The following is a 21,212-nucleotide window of genomic DNA, read 5'->3' on the forward strand; positions in this document are numbered from 1 at the left end:
CATTCTGCAGCCAGGAGCCACCAGCTGCTTTTTTCAGTTCCTTTTAAATGTACCAGGAAGACGTCAACATAACCACTGCCTACACAAGTCTGAACAAAACACACTTCACAGATTTGGTTTAAGACCACACTCACAAGCTGATAAATCAAATCAAATTCACATCAGGTATTATCTCACGGCACTTAGCATAGTAAGGACCTTTCAATATTACAGAAATACGAGAAACCCAACCGTTCATGCAATGAGAAAGCACTTGGCATCAGTGGAGAGGAAGAAAAAAAAAAACAGAGACAGAGAAATCTACATAGATAGTACATCGAGACCTAATTCAAGTCTATTAGAGCATTCCTTATTCTACCATCACCCCTTGTAAATATTTGATATAATTTAGTCATTTAATGCTAACATTATACTAATAATAAAAGGCTGAGCTTCATTACATATTCCATTTAGGACTAGTGCTGAAAGATATATATATTTATGATAAAGTAGTTGTTCAGAAGGAATTCTCGTGTTCATCTTGGTCTTATTTAATTCAGGCTTAGATGTATCTAAAACACCTCACACATTTATACATAGATTGCATTGAAATTAAATAGCACCTTAATAATTGATTTATGTTCACTATCACACTCAGAGATTGTCTAATGTCCTTATTGTTTATATAATGTTTTTACAGTGAAGCGACCAAATAATCAGAGGTGGAAAGTAAGGAATTACATTTACTCATATTACTGAGTAGGTTTCTTTTGTATTTGTACATTTTAAATACTAAGTAATGTTGGCCTGAATGAAAAGAAATCAAACTAAATCCATGCACCAGAAACTAAATTGCTTAGATATTTTATTTTGTCAGCACTTCATTTTTGTAAAGGTTCGCCTTTAATTAAAAACAATTATGTGAGATTTGTGTGAGAAGAAAGAACCCCAACCTTGTGTAAACAGTCACTAAGTAAATTTCACTCTGAGAACATTTTTAGATCAGTACTTTTACTTGCAATGTTATCAATAAAGTGGTACTTTTACTTGAGTAGAACACGTTTGTACTCTTTCCACCTCTGCAAATATATAATCTCAGGTGTGGGACACTCCAGGAGCCTAAAACACCTGGATGAGCATCTTTGATAAATAAAAATATAGCATGACCTGTGCTCAGCTAGAGTTTGGTTGCCGGAATTCAAATAATGTCACTTAAAGATCTAATGATCACAGTACTGATGTGAAAACTAATGGCTTTTCACTATGTTTTAGAGTTGAAAATTGAAACTTCAATTTTCACAGGTAAATTCAAAAGGCTGCATACACGCTAAAGAGAACAGATTGTGGATTTTTTTTAAGCTTTCTTATAACCAGCGTGATGTGCACTTATGCACTGAAGCTTTTCAACCAAAGCACGACTGTGATGTAGGAAATTAAAGCCCTGGCCTTTTTTCCAGTGCAAAATGCATTCAGCAGTTTGAGTGAGGCTTTTATGAAATTCCCACAAAGCTGAATTGAGTCTGTATCTTTGAAAGTCAAATATAAAGTCAATAAAAGACAAATCTTCTTCCTTTAGTTTTTACTTTCCAGTTGCTTCTTTATGTTTTTGTTGGCAAAAAAAAAAATTGTTTTACAAAAGGGAGTGAATCAGAAACTCAGTACAAATAATTGCTTTGGACTTTGAAGAGGAATTCACATTATGTGGTGAAGCAGACATAAAAGAGATATATATTTCTGATATCTGCAAACAAAGCTGGGCGAGCCACTGACTCAGATGAAATTATGTGGCCCTCTAACAACATCTTTAAATTACATCTCCTATCTCGTTCAGTGATTTACTGAAAATAACACCAACTTCTAGTATTTGCATGTATCCCTTTGTCCTTCAGCTCACTGTTGACACACCAGTGCTCTTCAGACCATATGGCACATTTCCATTATACACTTCTGGCGTGACTCGACTCAATTCAGTCGTTTTTTTTTTTTTTTTTTGCTTTCTGATTCGGGATAGTACCTGGTACTTTGCACTTCACCCCACGGAGTGGAAGTGAAGTATTGTTTTAGTGGCTCTGTGTGTCTGTCTGTTTGTTGTTGTTCGTTTTATTTGTGCTTCCACACTTGCACTTGCCGATATGACCAGGAGAGGCCGCCAGAGGCTTGTTGCGTGAATGGGGTGAAGTCTGCCATCTGATTGCCTTGTTTGGTACCTGTTCTGACGAGGTTCCAAGCCAACTGAGCCAATACTAAAATGTGATGTTAACACTATCGGTGTCAGTGACTGATGGGCAGTGTGTGTTATCACTGGAAGACAATGCCGATAAATTTCTAAGATCTCAGTATTTAACAGAGGAGTTTGGTGTATATTTATCGTGTCTGAAAGCCGGCAATCGTGAGACGAATCATAACCCGTTCAGCCGTATTTTAGTTCAATGACTGTCAGACAGTCTGCGCTCTGGTCATTCAGGAAGTACCGAACAATTCTGTGAACTTTTTAAACTTTTTAAATTCACTGATTCTAATGATTCAGCACACCGAAAATAATTGCTTTGCCCGTCATTAGTTTGTGTGTTTGTGACGCACATCATGGCAGTCTCTTGCAGCCGGGCTATGACGTTGAGGACCTACTTTGAAGAAATAGTCGAGTCGAAACAAGTAGTGCTAGAACTGTATGTTGTAAAAGTGGCATTAGAGCACCTCTCCTATACTGTGTTGACCGTCCACCAAGAAATTTACCCCACATACACGAACAACTCATGTGTTTATGTAAATTTTTACAAATGGCCGTCATGACCCGATCTGGTGGAAAATCTAATACCTTTGCTGTTTGTTTCTTACCCAGACAAATGTAGAAATAAATCATAATTCCATCTTGTAAGGCTCATAGACAGGTAAAAAACAAACAAACAAGGAGGTCTAGAGGACAATAAACAGACACGATTGGTCGATTCTTTTAACAGCTCTATGACCTTAAAGAATGGAAAAACTACATCAAATAGAGTGTCTTTGCATTTACATGTAAATTGCCTCTTTAAGGATTCATATTAACTCAGCAACATTTGGAAACCAACACCAGAATCAATACAGGGAAAATATTTGACATGTGCTTCAATAAAACCATCCAGAGTTTTACATGGAAATGAATTTCCCACATTCGTCTGGGTTTTGTCATTCTAAATTATTATTGCTATTGTTGTTGTTTTTATTATTATTATGGTATTTGTTTAAGCTGTTGAAATCTAGCATAAGATCAGTTCAGGGAAATCTATACTTGCTTTTGTTGCAGTATTTATGTTTTATCCTATCTTTATTTCCTCTCATGCATGCACACTCAATTTCTGCAGTAAATTCCTGGAACTGTCAACCGAGAGAGTTCTTAATCAGCTGGTCCTGTCTATTGTGCAGCACTGCAACTCACTATCTCTATTTCTGCTGCCGTCCTTTTAGATTTAATGTTGTCCTGGTTTTGGCCATTCATGCTGCTCTCACGTCAAACCCTCCACCTCCCCCATCACTGCCCAGTCTCCCCAGTATCATGAGATCCAACCTTCTTCATCCTTCAAATCATCAAACGGTATCACCACCACCAGTGTCTGGACTCCAGCTGGGAATTTTACCTTGTTGCTGTTCGAGCCATGTGCCTTTGATGCCAGTTTTTTCCTCCGCTGAGTCCAAGCACCAAAGACTCAATAAAGACTTAATAATCAGTAAGTAATTATTTTTCATTCACTTGTCCCTCCTGATAGAAACGTACTTATAAGATGCTTTCAATCATGTGAGAAAGAAACCTACACCTACAACATGAAAATTAAAGGGACACCAGGGACTAAGATAACTTTATGGGCTGATTTCTAGTGAAGGAGTTATTCCAATTAAAGAGTAAACTTTCCTATGAAATGGAATCTCACAGCTTCAGCCTCCCACACAGCCAAGCACCCTCACACCATCATAGATAAGACTGTTAATATCCTTTCTTGTACTTTGTTTTTGTATTTGTTATTGCTGAAGTTCACATATAAACTTTATGAAAAAAAAAAAAAATTAATTAAGGCAGATTTTGAGATTACTTACTGACTATCCAGGTTTTTTATATCACTAATACAAAGACCCAGAGGTCTGAATTTCTAAAAACTTGAGACTGTTGTCTGCTGTAGAGGGGTTCGCCTGTCAGTATCTCACGCAGTTTGTGAAAACTGGGTCAGCTAGAGGCAAAAGATTTTAAAGTGGAAAATGTGCACCTACGCTTATTAAAGCATGTCAGACTCGGGAGATTGATTGAACTACACAGGATGTCTAACTTGAGGCAAAGAACATTTATATTTTGAGATTTTTGGATAAAGATTTCAGTGAATATTACATGGATATCGACATTATTCTGAAAGAACAGCAGTCAAGGTGTGAGATATTACACATGTCAAGAAGTTTTAAACAGAATATTGCTCATTTATACTGCCTTACCACACCACCCACCACTGGCTTTCATGAGTAAAATCTTATTGTATTGTTAGCAGAGGTTGATAAGACACAAAACATCCATGCCATGGAGGCTGCCTGTATGGGGGAACAATGAGACGACTAATACTCCACTACTTTTCAGATAACACTTTGCAATATTTGAAATGTGATGTAGGTCATGGAAAGAGCACACTCTCCATGAACTCCTCAACATAACACCAGTACTCTACAAGCCACAACCAATATCCTGATCAACTCTATGCAAGGGAGGAACTCCATGATCAGGGTTGCCAGTTCAAATCCCATGAACGAATAGGGTGTGGTGACATCACATTCCTACGGAGCCCCGGACATGACTTGTTAAACAAAAAATGTCATTGTTGCCACAAAATACTATTTTGAGGCCACGGAAAATAAGGACAACGTGCATACGAAATAATATTTTGTGGCCACGAAGTAGGTATAATGTGCGAACAAAGTAATAATATAACGTTTTGGTCTGATTGACAGTGAATGATGTGTTGTCACTTTGAACAGCGACATTTGCGTCTTTACGCACGGTAGAAGCTCTCTTCTGTCTCTACCAACCAGGCTTGTGTTCATGGTGATGTTTTTGCCAACTCAAGTGAAGTCCAAAAGTTATGTCCCTGCCCTTTCCTGTGTAAGTCTCCACCATGCAGTACCAACACCACACTGTCTCCGAGCCTCTGAAGATGTGCGTTATATGTCTTCAGGCGGTGAGGAGTGGAAAATGTTCTCTCTGATGATTACTGGGAGCGAGTCGCTGAAGACGTCTCCGAGACTATTTATAAGTATTAGTTTCCAGTTAACTTTTAGCATTTTTTTAACCACTTTATTATTTTCACTTTATTTAATGTATTTGTTTTTGGAGTAAATACATTTTGGGATCATCAGCAGGGGGTGCTGCAGACCCGATGGGGTCCAGTAGAGAGAGGAGGATCCTCACGTCTTCTTTCCTGATAGAAATGCCGTGTTATTTACACTTTGTATACATCCACCGGTAACCGTAATCCGTCCAAGTCGTACCTCCGCCGGTAAAGCAACCTGGCTCTGTTTAAATATCTCTCTGTCGGAATATCTGTGTAGCTCATTCCCAGTCTAAAATCAAATTCAATCATATTAATGCTTTCCCTTTCCATCGCGTAGCTGTCGCCCCTCTGCAGCTACCTGAGACCTTGGAGAAGGTGCCCTCCATTTGCTTACCCAGCTGTCCAGGAATTATATTATTATTACTTCGTTCGCACATTATACCTACTTCATGGCCACGAAATATTATTTCGTGCGCACGTCGTACTTATTTCGTGGCCTCAAAATAGTATTTTATGGCAACAAAATAGTATTTCTTGGCGACAACATAGTAATTTGTGGCCTCAAAATAGCATTTCGTGGCCACAATTAAAAAAAAAAAAAAAAGTTTTACCATGTCATGTCCGGGGCTCCGTACATTCCATTGCTGTTGTTGTTTTTTTGGCCAATCATCTGCTCCTCACAAAGAAAACACATGGCTACTTAATATGCAGCAGTTGGTGCAAGGCTGTCACTCCTCACTGCTGCTTCCCCAACTGCTGGGTGTGTTCACCGCTGAATGAAGATGGACAAGGAATAACAAGAGGCTTCTGGTCATGCGGACGCCCCTCTGACTTCTGCGATGCGAGTGGACGCGTTAGCATTAGCATTTAAGCTAGCGAACTTAACTAAAAGTCAGCAAACTTTCTCCAGAGTTTATGCACAACAAACGGGTGGCTTATTTCACGGCCGAAAGAGAGCAGGACATTAGAATAACTGGACAACTTGAGGAACAGACACCGTAGTCTTCTCAGACTTCTGACATGAGGACGTGACGCCAGCACCCAGAACCTCTTATTAACCTTCTGTCTTCTAATTAGGTGAGTTGTCATTAATGTCGATAATCTACGTTACGTACGTTAGTGTTCATTCAAAGTCACATACAGGGATTAAAACATGTTTTTTTTCATGCTAGACACTGTCTTTTATCCACTGTTTCAGCAAGTTATGTGGCTACATTATTATTAGCTCCAGGGCCGGCCCAAGCATTTATGGGGCCCTAAGCTGAATTTGATTTGGAGGGGGCCCTCCCACCATCTGAAATGTACCTCAGTGAATTGCATTAACTATTTTATAGCTGTGTTATTTACTCCAAACCAGTGTCACTCTTGTTTTTGTGTTTTTGCATTAGGGTGGAGTCAAATCATATACTGCCTACTTTTAATTTGCACTTTCATATTCAAAGTGAGACACTGTGTGTGGTGATGAATTGGGAAAAAAAAATATATATGACAGACTGCCTGCCTGATAACATTCAGTGCTATAGTTTGTTTTCTCAATTTTTCTTTCTTTTATATGTGGCTCTGCTGAATTATAACGACATAATGGCTTTACTTATGATGATAGTAAGGTTTGACCACAGGGGTCTTAGATAAGTGAAATTCGATGTGTCAACACAAGTTATTTTATTCTGAAAAGTAAACTGGATGTTTCCCTGACCAACTCCTTGGTTAAAGGTGCATTATGTAATAAATCTAAATCAACTGGCCATAAAATCATCCTAATATGTCACAGAGACTCAGGAATAATGTTCATATGACAAACTGAACTCACCAACAACAACAGTACAGCCAAAATTTTGCATAAAAAAAATATTTTGCAGACTGCAAATCATGTTTATGTTTTGAAATCCTGTTTTGGCATGTGGCGCCACCTACCGCCGTCTACCAATCATTGCAGTCAGTAGAGTCTCAGCTGCCAAGCAACCACGGGTTGCCAGTTACATCAGAAAATGAAACCTAAAAGACCTTGGTATCTTGAATTTGAATGTAGTAGCCGTTTTTGGTCACATTCTTACATATGGCACCTTTAAATTTGGGACCTTGCATTAGGAATTGTCGTTTGTTCATTCAAAGTCTAAAGACTGTCCAAAATAGGCTGGACTATTCAAAGTGTCAGTTTATTTCACATCTTGTTTTACATAGTTTTGAATAGCCACTGTATTCGTGTGCTTGTTGGTGTGTTGTTGCAAAATTCGTGGACTCATAGTAATGCAAGCAATCCACATTTAGCAAAATCAGCTGACTCATTTTAATGCAGGCACACCACATTCAGGGAGTCTTTATTGTTGAGGTCAGACATAATAATCAACCACACATCTTGCACTTGCTTAACTTTTGGCCCGTGGATTCAATTCTGCCAAAAGGCTCGCTTATCCTCTCAGTTAGTGCACAGTGCTGTGTGAGTGAGAGGGGAAGTGGCTACAGTAGAGCAGCGAAAGCCAATGTGTGCCTTTTTAACCGATATATTTAACGATATCTTTTGCGTTACTTATCCAAACAACAGCAAAAATGGCACACACAGACAGACGGACGTTCCTAGAATTTATAGTTAGATGGGGCAAAATGTGTTATGTTTATATTTGTGTAGAATTTGATCTAAATTTGAATTTAGCATTTTAACGTTCTGCATAAGTTTTCAGGGGACGGAAACTTCCTGCCCCAGTTCACAAATATCCTGACTGAGATTAGACTGGTGACCTATACGGGGTGTACCATGTCGTATCATCATATCCCCAAGATAATGGCTGGATGATTGAAACATGCTTGGCCATTTTAAATGTATATAGACAATTACAGCAGTTAAGTTCTTGTTCACAGACCAAGTTGACAGCACTTTTCAATTTGGAGATGGATATCACTGAGATATATTTATGGCCAACAGCTGTATATAAACCAGAAATATTAATGAGCTATACCGTCATTATTAGACATTGTTCATGTAATCGCTGTGTCCTTCACCTTACAGACATGTCTAAACTTTTTTTTTATCCTACTCTTATCTTACTCTTACTCTTATATAATCAAATTATCATCATATTATATTCTTGGGAGTTTTCCTATTTTCTTTCCTTCACTGTTGTGAGGTGATGTGACCTTGACATGAAGGTGGAAGCAACTTGCATTCCCCCCGCTGCTCTATCCGCAGACTGACCTGCGGGTCCCAGGAAATTCTCAACGGGGATGAACTCACCGCAGTGCACCTACTTTTATCTAATTATATGACAGCTTGAAGGGAGGGATAGCTGTGGCTCCAGGATCCCTTCATGGTGCCTAATATCCCATTCCTTTTCATATTGAAGCTTTTTGTTCAAAGCAGACCCTAATACTTGCTTGCTGCACCCTCATCACCCAGGCACAGGGAGAGGGGGAGGAAACAAGTGAGGGACTTCACGCAGGAGAACGAGTGTGTTAGCTTCACCAAGCACACCTACTGAAGGAGGTGTTGGAGAGATTTCATCACTTCATATTTAAGCCCTTCCTAAAGCATTAGATCAAAATGCAGACTGTGTGTGCACAATACATACAGATGCAAGACTCTGATGACTTTGATCTTTATCTAAAAGTCCAGTACAATTTATATCACAAGATCAGCATTTGCTTTATGCATGTGATTAGCACTGATAGCGGTAAGCTATGTTTAAACTACATGATGGATTATGTACTGAAATGCCTTTAACCAGGGGTCTCAAACTAAAATGACCTGGGGGCCAATGCACATCTATTGTGGTCAAGAGGGGACCGGCCTAGAGAACACAAAGTGGAGGAAAAAAAACAACTGTTCACAATATTGCATCATGATATCACACGTATACTTAATAATACTATTATGCAAAATGAATGTATTAATATCAAAAACAGACATTTATTTAAAATTACATAAATAATAGTGTAATTAAAATTCGTGCCAGGAGCCGTTTCGGCCGCTGTCATTCGTGGCTCGGGCCCGAACAAGTGTATTTATATATGTAATTGAATGTTGTATATGATACATTTACTAATGGGATAATTATGACCAAATGTCTTATTATTACTGTTATAAAAAACATTGCTAGCAAACATATATTGTATTCTATCATCTCGCTGACAGTTGTGCCTCTGCTACACACTGTGTTTAAAAGACGCTGAGGTTGTGGGCCATGTTTTCATTATAACATGATATTAAGTGGCGGGCCGCAAGTAATCGATTGGGGGGCCGCATGTGGCCCCCGGGCCGCCAGTCTGAGACCCCTGCATTTAACAATATATAAATAGAACCTTATAGAACAAATAACACACTAACAATGTCTTTTGACCCATAGTTAAAGGTAAGGGCCTTTGTCCCACGGGGGACCCAGCTCTACTTGAGCTATACACATCCTTTGGACAAGATATTTTGAGAGGGACAGTGAGCCTTTCTGGGTTAACTTCCACTCAGTTTGGTATCAGGCACACATCGTTTTGCTTTATGCTTTCCATTAGGGCCTCCTCAACATGGGCTGGGGCATCACAGCATGACTGCATGAAACTGCCGTGACATTGTTTTATACGTGACACAAATGACTAGTACAAAATCATTAGAATCAGTTAATTAAAAAAGATTAGTTGAGTACTTCCTGCATTACTGGAGCACAGACTCCGTCCGACACAGTCACTGAGCTGAAATACAGTTGAACGGATTGTGGTTCGGCTCACAATCACCGGCTTTCACTAGTGCTGTCACTAAATACACCAGAATCCTCTGTTAAATGTTGAAATTTTAGACTTCCTTGCTAAATGTCAGAGATTTACACACATTTTCAGGATTTTTAAGTCTTTTTAACAAATCTAAAGTTCTGCATTGTTCGGTTTGATTGCTATGTCGGACGTCAAGCTCATGACTCTTTCAGTGACGTCACGCTGACTCTTTCAGTGACGTCGCGCTCATGACTCTTTCAGTGACGACACTCTCTGCCAATCAGTGGCCGGGCAGTCTGTCAGTGTCACATTTTAGTATCGGCTCAGAACCACAGCTTGGAACCTCACCAGAGCATTTATTTAAGATAGCCCCAGGTACTATCCCTAATGGAAAAGCAAAAAAAAATAAAAAATTGTACAGCTGAGCCAAGCTGTGCCGAGTCACGCTACAATTGTATAGTGGAAAACTGCCATGAATCTAATCGAAGTGTTTGAAGCAGTGTTATTGGGTGGTTAGGGGTGGGTAGTGCAACAGAACAAACACCAAACCAAAACATAATCAGAGTTTGCGGACTACAAATGAAAATTCAATTTGTGAAGACGCTGCAGCACTGTTATCAGTGAAGCTTGTATTGCAGTTTGCCAAGATTCAGTGACACATCATGATTATGTTATGTTTGAATGTAACACGTTTCTTTCACCTCTAAGTTGGTGTCATAAGTGTGCATAGAATAAATAAATTAGTAAATACTCTCAGTAGCAGATGCTTCAACTAAATCCAGCACATCTGCTTTAATTATCACTCTGGGCACAGACGAGACAGAAACTTAAAGTCGGTTCGCTAATTAATCTGCAGTGCTTATGTTGACATGACTGCTGTTGAGTTGGTTTCCACTGCATCACATCTTCTTCACATGACCCATATAGCTAGAAGATATTATTTATGCTCTACTTTTCTTCATCATCAACTAAAGGCATATTTTTTATGTATTTTCACACATCATGCAGCCGTGACTGGAGCACTGAGAAGTGACAGATACTAAGCACAGATATTTACTAGGAAAAGGTGCAAGGTCTTTGACCAACTTGTCAAAGACCTTGCACTCTTCTCTACGCTACTGGACATCGAAGTAGGTTTTGATCTGAAAATGGATGATACACCAAACCTGTCAATGTCACACTTGTTTATACAAGGGAAAAAGAAACCTCCAGTTGAACTTTATTTAAATAGATTAATTGTCACTTCAAATCTTTTTTTTTTTTAATCATGATTTATAATATAATATAGACTTCTATTTTTGGAAAAGGACAATTTCACCTTGACATGAATCTTCTCATAGTATCTCTGTTTCACAAAATCTGAAACTGATTCTGCACTCATTGACATCAATTAATTATGTGCAACCCAGGTTTTAAAACAAAATAAAACAAAATAAAAAAATGTGAACACATGAATAAATACTACCACTGATATCATAACTTACAATATAAAACAATGTACAGGTCAAGTGAGATGAGTTCCTCTTGGTTTATCATCTATCATTGATATCCTGGTCATGTCTTTGGTAAGTTAGCATTTTCACTTAGCCTGTTAGCATTGACATGTTTCAATTAATGTTTGTTTTCAGTGTTGTGTATTGTGATTAATTTTTTTTTTTTTTTTTACATGAATGATTGATTAACTGATTGCTTGGTTAGTTAATTTATTCATGGATGACTTAATTATTATTATAACGAAGATTAATTATGTTACATTTTATGGACAGATTGGAATAAGGAGTTGTACAAAATATATTTTTCTTAATTAGTTCTTAATTATACTTTGTGGTCTGTCAGTTTTTTTTTTGAAGGAGCGACTGATGAGTCATTTCAAAAAAAGAGAAAAGGACTATGCCTTTCACAGAGTGTGGAAGGACCCCTGAACTGTTATTTAAACTCTAAAAACTGAAAAAGAAAACTTAAGAACTAGACCTTGAAAATTACAGGAACTAAATTAATTAATTGAATCTGTACTAGTTAAAGTTTGATGAGGCCTATTTAATTTAAATTCATACATGCAGTATATTACTTTAAACAATCACACAGCTCATTTTAACAGAGCTGACATATAGTGTCTGCGTGTACATAAAGTATAACAAATATAATAACACAATAACAAAAGGTAGAACTCAAGTTAAAGTAACTCAATGTAAATCACCTTTATCTCCATCCTACCATTCTTTTATTTTTTTTAACCAACAATGAAATGAAATTGTTTGTACCAAAACTTTGGTAGCTGCCTTAAAAACAGGCAGATATAGAGTATCCTGTAAAAATGCAGTGTCATTGTATAAAATAGTAAAAACATAAAAAGGCAAGAAAAAACACTTAGACACCACCATAAATTATCAGTGTATACAAATGCATTGATTAAAACTCAAGTTCAAGCATCTCTAATTTAAAGTTAATCTCTGCAATGCTCTTTCTACAGGGAGATGTAAGAGATGAGGTTGTGTCATCAATCACACATTATGAACAGTCTTGTGAGCCCACACACACTCGCACACTCATAAGAAGAGAAACAGAGAAACAACCTTGACCAAATATCAATGGAATTCATGCTGATAATACAGATATTACAGGGCAGAGACTGCTGCAGTGCCTATAAGCAAATGTTGACTCTTCACACCTGAACTGAATACCAACACAGGATTTAATCAATTTCAGTGTAAACAGCTGCACAGGAACATAAGAGATGCACACTAACTTGGTTTACCCACCGCAGTGAATCATACCAGACACTGGAAAATCATGACAAATTGCCCTCCACACCAAAGAAATCTAGCGATACCTGCCACTGTGTCCACAAAACTACATTAACTGGAGCGTGAGAGTCACAATGATACATGAAGACAAGCACTGATGAAGGAGTCTGAGAAACTGTTGCACTACTCATCAGACCAGAGCAGTAACACCCATGTCCTACCTGTCTGTTTTCTGTATGTGTGTTTGAAGTAGAAATCTGCTGGATTTACCCTCAAAGGCCACTTTATTAGGTCTGCCGGACACATATAAAAGTGACAGGAATGGAACTCAGTGTGGTCGTGTAGCCCATCAGCTTTAAAGTTTGACATATCGTGTGGTCAGATATGGTCTTTTACAAACCTTGGCTGTAATGAGTGGTTATTTTAGTAATTGTTGGGAGTTACTGTTGGCCCTGCATCATGCCTGGCCATTCTCCTCTGACCTCTGGTATCAATAGGGCATTTTTTTTGCCCTGATTATCACTGCTCACTGGATATTTTCTCTTTTTAAGACCATTCTATTTTAGCCCTAGAGCTGTTTCTGAAATACACAGACCAGCCCATCTGGCACCAACAAACAATGCCACATTTTATTTTAATGATCTTTCTTCAACACTCTGATGCTATGTTTGAACTTAAGCACATTGTCTTGACCTTGTCTACAGGACTAAATGCATGGAATTGCTGCCATGAGATTGTCTGATTACATATTTGCGCAAGTAGTTTAACAAAGTGACTAAATTGTGTAATTCCAAATTGTCGTCATATAGAGAATGTATCCACTGGACACTTAATTCCTCTGAGGCTGGAAGTTTGTGTAGAACTCTGTGCTGCACTCTGCAGCCAAGAATAGAACACTTCACGGACTTCTGGACTTCTGGATACTATTGCCCTCGTCTGCACTCTCGCATTTTTAGGGGCAAAGCGGAGCTCCACGAGAAAACAATTCCAGGAATGTCTCATTGTGACGTAGCAATGAGTGTAGAAGTAAACATCGCATGTTTTATCTCCTGTACTTAGACTGAGGCGGACCACAAAAACCTGACTGACTTTGTTCACACTTTGCCTACTCACAGGGCCTCCAGAGTCCCAAATATAAGTATTAAAATGATTAAAAGGTTGATTTTGCATAATATGTCCCCTTTAAGTATTGGACTCAGACACATTTCTTGTATTTCTGTCGAGGACAAAAAAAATATATTAAGATATATTTTACAGTAGCTCTAAATGTGAAATGGTAATTTATACAGGTTTTTCGGAGAAAAAAAAAATAGATCACACTGTATGACATTCCTCCAGTGTTCTTTACCTTTATACTATTTATAGCTCGAACACATTGACAGTGTGTGGCTGAGGCTCTGACAGGAATGAGGCCGTCCAAATTGAAGGAAATGAACCCGGAGAATCTCATTCCCTCTACATTCAAAATATAACATCTGGGACATGTTGGGCCCCATGTTAATCAAGTCATCTTTGGGTTTTTTTTCTCAGAAAACAATTATTTGAAGGGCCAAATCACAAATGAGAGGAATGTCAGCAAGGTTAAAGTACATGGCAGAGATTAAATGAACTGAATGCCATGTACTGAAGGAAGTTTTTGATGGATTTACACATTAATATATATGAGTGTGCCTGTGTTGATCCAGACTCCAGTAGTGGCACATTTCTACTCTTCCTCTCTTTACTGCTTGCTTTGTGTGCAGTCATAAAGTGTGCTACGTTCTGCTTCTCTCCACCAGTTTTGTGATACAGTGGTCAGCCACTGTTCTAAATCAGTGAACAATATCACAGAAAAGTGCTTTTACAAAGATAGTGACCATCATTTATCAAGCATGCGTACACCAGAAAAGTGGCTGTATGCGTATTTCCTCCGAGATCAGCATTCATTTTGACATTGGCATATGGTATGATCAAATCTCACAGCAGGTCTGACCTGGTGTATCCTAAGTTTGAAGTTGGTATGCGCAGTCAGACAAGCTCACGCCCCGGAGAACCATATAGCACATCTGCTACACACAGGAGAGAGGACATCACTCAGTGTTTCTAAAACGTAAGTATGATATCTAATGTTTGGCAAGTACAAGAAACACACTGCACAATATTGTTTTAAAGTTTTGTACATTTGATGCTTGATTTAGATTTTCATTTAACTTTTTTCCTATGTCAGAGAGTGAAATTTAGTTTGGCCACTGACTAACACATTTCTGTCTGTTTCTTTAAGACCTCTGCAGTGAAGACCTGGGCTTGTGGTATGGTGGATCGGCCTGAGAGGAGTAGGAGGACACAGACCCCTCTCAGCAGGTGGTTGTCTGGCACTGTGAGGCTGGCTTCAGGCTGCTTTTTGCAGCTGAAGGCTCAGTGCTTGTGTTTGACTCATTAAACAAGATATATATATATTAACATGAATAAGCATCTTATAGAGCTGTTAAAATCTGCAGATGTGTATTTCTTATGAATTGTACACATTTAAATATTGACCATTATCTAGCTCACACACAGGTCTGTCTCCTCCGTCACTTGCCCGGCACTAAAGAACCCCCCTCAGTATTCTAACCTCAGTTGGACTTCATTTGTCAACACCATCACTATTGACCACAGTGGTGATTTCTCCTCACGCTGTTGCCTTCTGACTTCCTTTGATCCCACTTTTGTGGCTGCCAAACAGAATTACTTAGTTTGTGTTGTTTTATTTTCATTCTGATGTTATGGATGTCTATTTTCAGCTTTTGAAGTCTCTCTTCATGGTTGTGTTTCACATCTCAGTGTTGTAAACTCTAGGGGCGAGGTCTCTAAACCATGAATATGGTGATATTAGGGGGCGTAGTATTCAAATTAATATAGTTTTCAGTTGCCACATTTATCTCAGTCTGATCTGTCGTATTTCAGCTCTGGGTGAGATATGAACCGTTCATGAATCTCATCAGAGACCTGGTATACAATGATTTCTGTACCTAAATCTGCACCTGTGTTAGAGACAACACTGCTTATATCTAGCTGAATTCATTGAAATGAACAAAGAATAAACCAAAGGCTGCCCACATCTCTTTATGATCGTGTGTATTGAACGAGGGAGTTTGCTGTTGGGTCACCTTCTCACTGTCTGTGTAGATGTTTGCAAAGTCCTGCTATTAAACACAGCAATGCTTGCTACACTTCACAGTGTTATTGTTGGATAACAATCTTAATGTTCCAAACTTATGATTTATTATAAGCTCTGACAACTTTACCTGTTTTTGTTAACTAGTTGTATGTTGTTTCATTCATGTGAAGATGTTATTTTCAAGTAGGCTTCACTGTTTCTTAATGAATGAGTGAATTAATTAATTAATGAATTAATTCATTAATTCATTAATTAATGAATTAATCAATTCATTCATTCATTCATTCATTAATTCATTCATTATCTATCACTTTATCCTCCATGTCACATGTCGAAAGGCAGTGTACAACAACTATTCACTCTCACACTGTTCAGTTAAATCTACTTCAATCAGTGTGGTTTAGTACTGGATGTTATCCCAAGGAAATGTTGCAAATACATCATAGACATAGAGTTTGATCACAGTTTCAAATCTTTCAATTATCTTAGATCATATCTTTGTTTGTTATAATTATTAAAAAGCTGAAGGGTTTAGTTGCATCTCATCCTGTAATCTGCAAACTGGAGTAAGCTTCCTCTACTTTAATTAATTTATAGGTCAGCAACTTTTTGGGTAAATATCCAATATTTGACAAAACTTAAAAAGAAGCTCTTGGTTCAACTGAATAAAATGTAGTTGTTACTCTTAATGGTTGTTGGCTGTGAGGGATGTGACAGTGTTCAGTTACGTTTGCTGTGCCAATATATCATACTTTACTTATATCAATCTAGTTTTTATAACTTATTTCATATCCTTAAAGTTCTAAAACCTCTGTAAATACAATAATGGTAGTAGTATTACACTGATGTCTTGAGAAGAGAGTGACATCACATCCCCTCATTCTGTGTTATCAAGCTATGACATTTGAGTTGGCACTGCTCGACCCATACAGTCCATCTCCTGCATCCAATGTTTTTTAATCATGTTCAGGAGAGAGGCACATTTAAACCCCTCCACCCTCATTTCCATGATGTGTTTACCCCACCTACGATTTCTCAAAGCTTGAAGTTCAGAGTGTCCTGACACGGCTTCCCATGTCACAATAAGTAACAAGACACATGGTGTTGGCCGAAAATTGTTCACAAATATCCAGCTTAAAGAGACTCTCTGGTTCTGTTGACAAAAAAGACCCTCTCCTGGTTTCCTAAGTAACTTGCTACACTCTTAGAAATAAAAGTGCTAAGTAGAACCATATAAGGTTCTTTGGCTTGTCCTCATAGGAGAACCGTTTTTGGTTCTGGAATCCTTTTGGAGGGTTCCACCAAGAACCAAGTATTTCAGAAGCAAATGGTTCCAGGTAGAACCTCAGCCCTTGTAGAAGGACCATTTTGGAAGCCTTATTTCTGAGAGTGTACATACAGTATAATGTTACATTAAAGTTACATGCAATTTGTCCAGTTACTCAAATCAAAAACTTCCCCATGGTGTTTATATTAACGTATGAACCTAAATATGAGCATAATATAGTCTTCTTTAATACGATTATGACAGCACGTTTCAGAGCATGTCAAAACTGCTTAAATGTTCGATAAATGAGACATTTACACAGTATAGCCAAATACAGATAATGAATGAGGAATTATGATAAAATAATTAGTTCCGCATGACGCGTTTCCATGACGACTGACCAGACGCACGTGACGTCATGTTTACGTGACTCCCGATTGTTAAAATGAGTCGCTAAAGTAACAGTTTCTGGAGTCCAGGCACCGTTTATTAGTTAACTCTGTTAGCTCCTTCAGCGCTGTTAGCACGCCTACAGTGGAACTGGAGCGGTCTGTTTATTAAATGAAAAGAGCAGCGCTACAAATAACCAGCGTACCTGTGTACTGCATATGTGTGCCTCTGTTTTTAAAGTTTAGCGTTACTTTAGAGACTCATTTTAACAATCGGGAGTCACGTAAACATGACGTCACGCGCGTATTTTTCTGGTCAGTCGTTATGGAAACATGTCATGCATTAACGTTGCCTGACACGTAATTTTAAAGACTTGATACTCCTGTCACAATGTTTAGGTCATGATGCTGGACCTAGTGTAATCACTCAAGAAAAGTCCCAGCTAACAAACACTTTGCAGGCCATCCTGTAGTATTCTGTCAGCAGGAACACGCTGATAGTTTTCTATCAAATGCAGTTGCAGCAAACCATTATAATAGACTTTCTGCTGTAACCTGACAGTGCAACAGTCACTGCACTGACAGTTGTATCCTAGCAGCAACCAACTGTGTGAAATGTGAATGTGAATCATGTTGCCATAAATGGCCAAACAGCACACAAAGCAATTCACTGATGTGGTCCTGCTGTCATTTTCTTCTCTATAAGCCACAATCCCCTTTCATTTAACACTCTGTCTTGCACCCACCTCGTCTGTCTTTTCCTTCGCCATCATGTTCGACCTTTGTCACCAACATGTCATTATCTCTGTCAGCTGGGTTTAGACATTCTCTACACTACAGGTGATGCAGCACAGAGTTTGCAGGTTGAACACCATATGGTGTCAGGGAAATACAAATACGGATGTATTGTTTCTGCTGTGTGTCTGCTTTGTGAAGAGATCAGCTGCCTTATTAAGTTGTGTTAATTAGGGCTGTAAAGTCAAAGTCGACTGGTCAACTAATTGGTCGACATGCTCGACCCAATTTGGGATTGGTCGACTAAATTTTTTTTTTTTTTATATGGTGAATTTCATTAGGAGGAAAGTACCACATGCTAATATGGGTGTTTGACAGCACCCATGCTTCACAGGTAACAGTCTCTCTTCAGAGAACACCCCCCTTGTTTTCCACTATTATCCAGCCCAGTGGGTTGTTGTCGCTCCGTGGCTCATGAGCGACACAGATAAGCGTTGCCATGAATTAGACGTTAATTTTGAGCTTTTCATGTTAGGCTACAGTCAGTCCTCCTGTCACATCCATGTCAAAGACATCAGCAGTGTGGCAGCATTTTTCAAAAATAGATAACAGTAAAAAAGTGGAATAAAAACTTTGCTTTTCACAGCTCTACTACAAACATGACATATTCATTTAAAAACGCTAAGCTAAGGTTGCTCCGTCCGTTTTGAGTATGAACATATCCGAATTATGAGCATATTTCAATGTTTTAGTCTAATAATCGTTGATTGGTTTTATAACTGCAGACACCCGCAACAGCAGCAGCGTCCCGTGGTCTATTTGTGTCTCAGCTGCGCTGTTCAGTCTCGCTCTGTACTCCTCAACAGTTATTGTGCTGATATTACTAGTTATTGTCGGATATCACGGGCTATGGTATTGCGCAGATGAACATAATGCAAAACGCTGTCAGAGCCGTCAGACTCTGTTGAACTCCAGCCGCGGCTGCGGGTCTTTTCAAAATTAAACAGCCGCAGCCGCAAAGTACCCCCCGTCGATTAGTCGATTTTTGGTCGAAATTTCAGGGCTTTAATCGGCCAAGAGTTTCTTTGGTTGATTACAGCCCTAGTGTTAATACAATCAGGTCATAGCAACTAACTGGACTGGTCGAATATAACAGTGCTTTGCAATCTCTCTTATTGAAATTTCCAACATTTCCACTCTTCTCATGCTGTGTGTAATCTGTATGTCACGCAAAACTACTGGTTCTCCAAAGGTTAATTGGTGTAGTCCTTCCCATGGCTCTTCATCAAAGCTAGAACTCAAATTCTTAACTCCACAGTCTGTCGTAACAGATGACAAACTTAATGTAGAAGTGGCTGAATGTTTGCTTTTAGCAGTGGCTCCTAATGGCAGCGACAGCAATGTAGTGGCTGTAACTTCAGGAAGGCTGAACTCTACCAGTTCAGCAAATCGTTTTTACCTGTAGCAATGAAGGTTGGAAAGAATTTAAAAGTTTAACAGCAGACCTGTTAGTCCCACGTGCAGAGTTTTTTGTTTGTTTCTTTGCTTTATCAAGCTTGTGGCAAGATCTCAGTCAAGCTTTTAGATTACTTCCGCCCGCCTTGCTGCAGGCTTAATGGTCATGCATTAAAAGGTAGACTGCAAACAAGCTTAAACAAAAGCCCTGCCACATTAAAACATTCAGAAAGAGGAACTGAGGGCGGAAAAAATTTGGAACCGAAACAGAAAAATATAATGACTAGGACAACGAGAGGAGAAAGAAGGAGGTGTGGCCCATTAAAACATTGCATGAGAGAATGGAGAAAAATGTGACATTGCAAAGACACTGGGATAGACTTAGAACTGGGAGAATATGCAAATTACCTGAATCCAATTTTCAATAGATCAGTTTTAAACCAGGGTTGACTCAAGCCTTCATTCCAGTTTTAAGTCTCTGTTGTAGACTTTGTTTTATAGCTGTTAAAACTATTAACAAATGTACATTGATGTCAGTTCACACAATGCTGATTAAGGCTCACAGTTCCATGTGGCTCTCTCTATGTTTCTTAGACTCACACTGTTTGGATCTAATGTGGCCTGGTGACATCCCTCACACTGCACACAGGAAGACAGATGTAGGCATCACCAACACTGCACCGGTGAAATGAGACACAAACGAACAAAGTGGATTCTTCTGCTCATCCCAAGAGTGTCGCTCACCGTTACATCCCTCGGCGTCACCTGACAGACACACAAAGTACCCTCGCACGTCTAAAAGAGACGCACCGCAATCTCAACTGACTCCAAATTTAAACCTACTGGCGTTGCATTCAGGTGCTCAGATCATAGCGGCGCTAAAATAAAAGTCAAAGGAGTGTGATTTTAAGGTTAGGGGCAAGAACAGGACTGAGGTTAGGGTTAGGATAAATATCCAGGTTACGCTTAGTGGAAATTGACTGTTGGCTCACACTTTTATATTTTATTAATATCCTCAGCACTTCCATGACCAATAATACGTTTATAAATTATATTATAAATATTAGAGTATATATTTTCTTTGCCAGTGATTGTTTTGTACCAGCTTGATGCACACAACAATGTTAAAGTGTGGATGGACAATCGGGGCAGCTGCTCTGAGCGTCTAAATGGAACATCTGAAGGCACTGCTGAAGGACGTGACGGGCTTGTGATTTAATGGTTAAATTCTTCTTGTGCCCACCTGCTCCTGTGATGCAGCTGTATACTCAAAAGAACTCATTCAGTCAAGTCTGAAAGCGTTGTTCAACAGAGGCCATTTTTCAAATGAAGGACCAAGCATACAAATAATGTTTACACACTGCAGCTTTAAATATTGAAGACTGAGCACACCAAGGAGCCCGACCACTTAAGACTGGAGGTCATATCTTTTTACGAGATGAAAACCATGAGAGGGATTATACCCTCCACCTATCTCCAACCCCTGGTGAGCTCAAAGCTGGAACCCCCTGCAATTCGCCTTCAACCAGG

The sequence above is a fragment of the Microchirus variegatus genome, assembly GCF_963457635.1.
Source record: "Microchirus variegatus genome assembly, chromosome: 14".
NCBI classification, from domain to species: Eukaryota; Metazoa; Chordata; class Actinopteri; order Pleuronectiformes; family Soleidae; genus Microchirus; species Microchirus variegatus.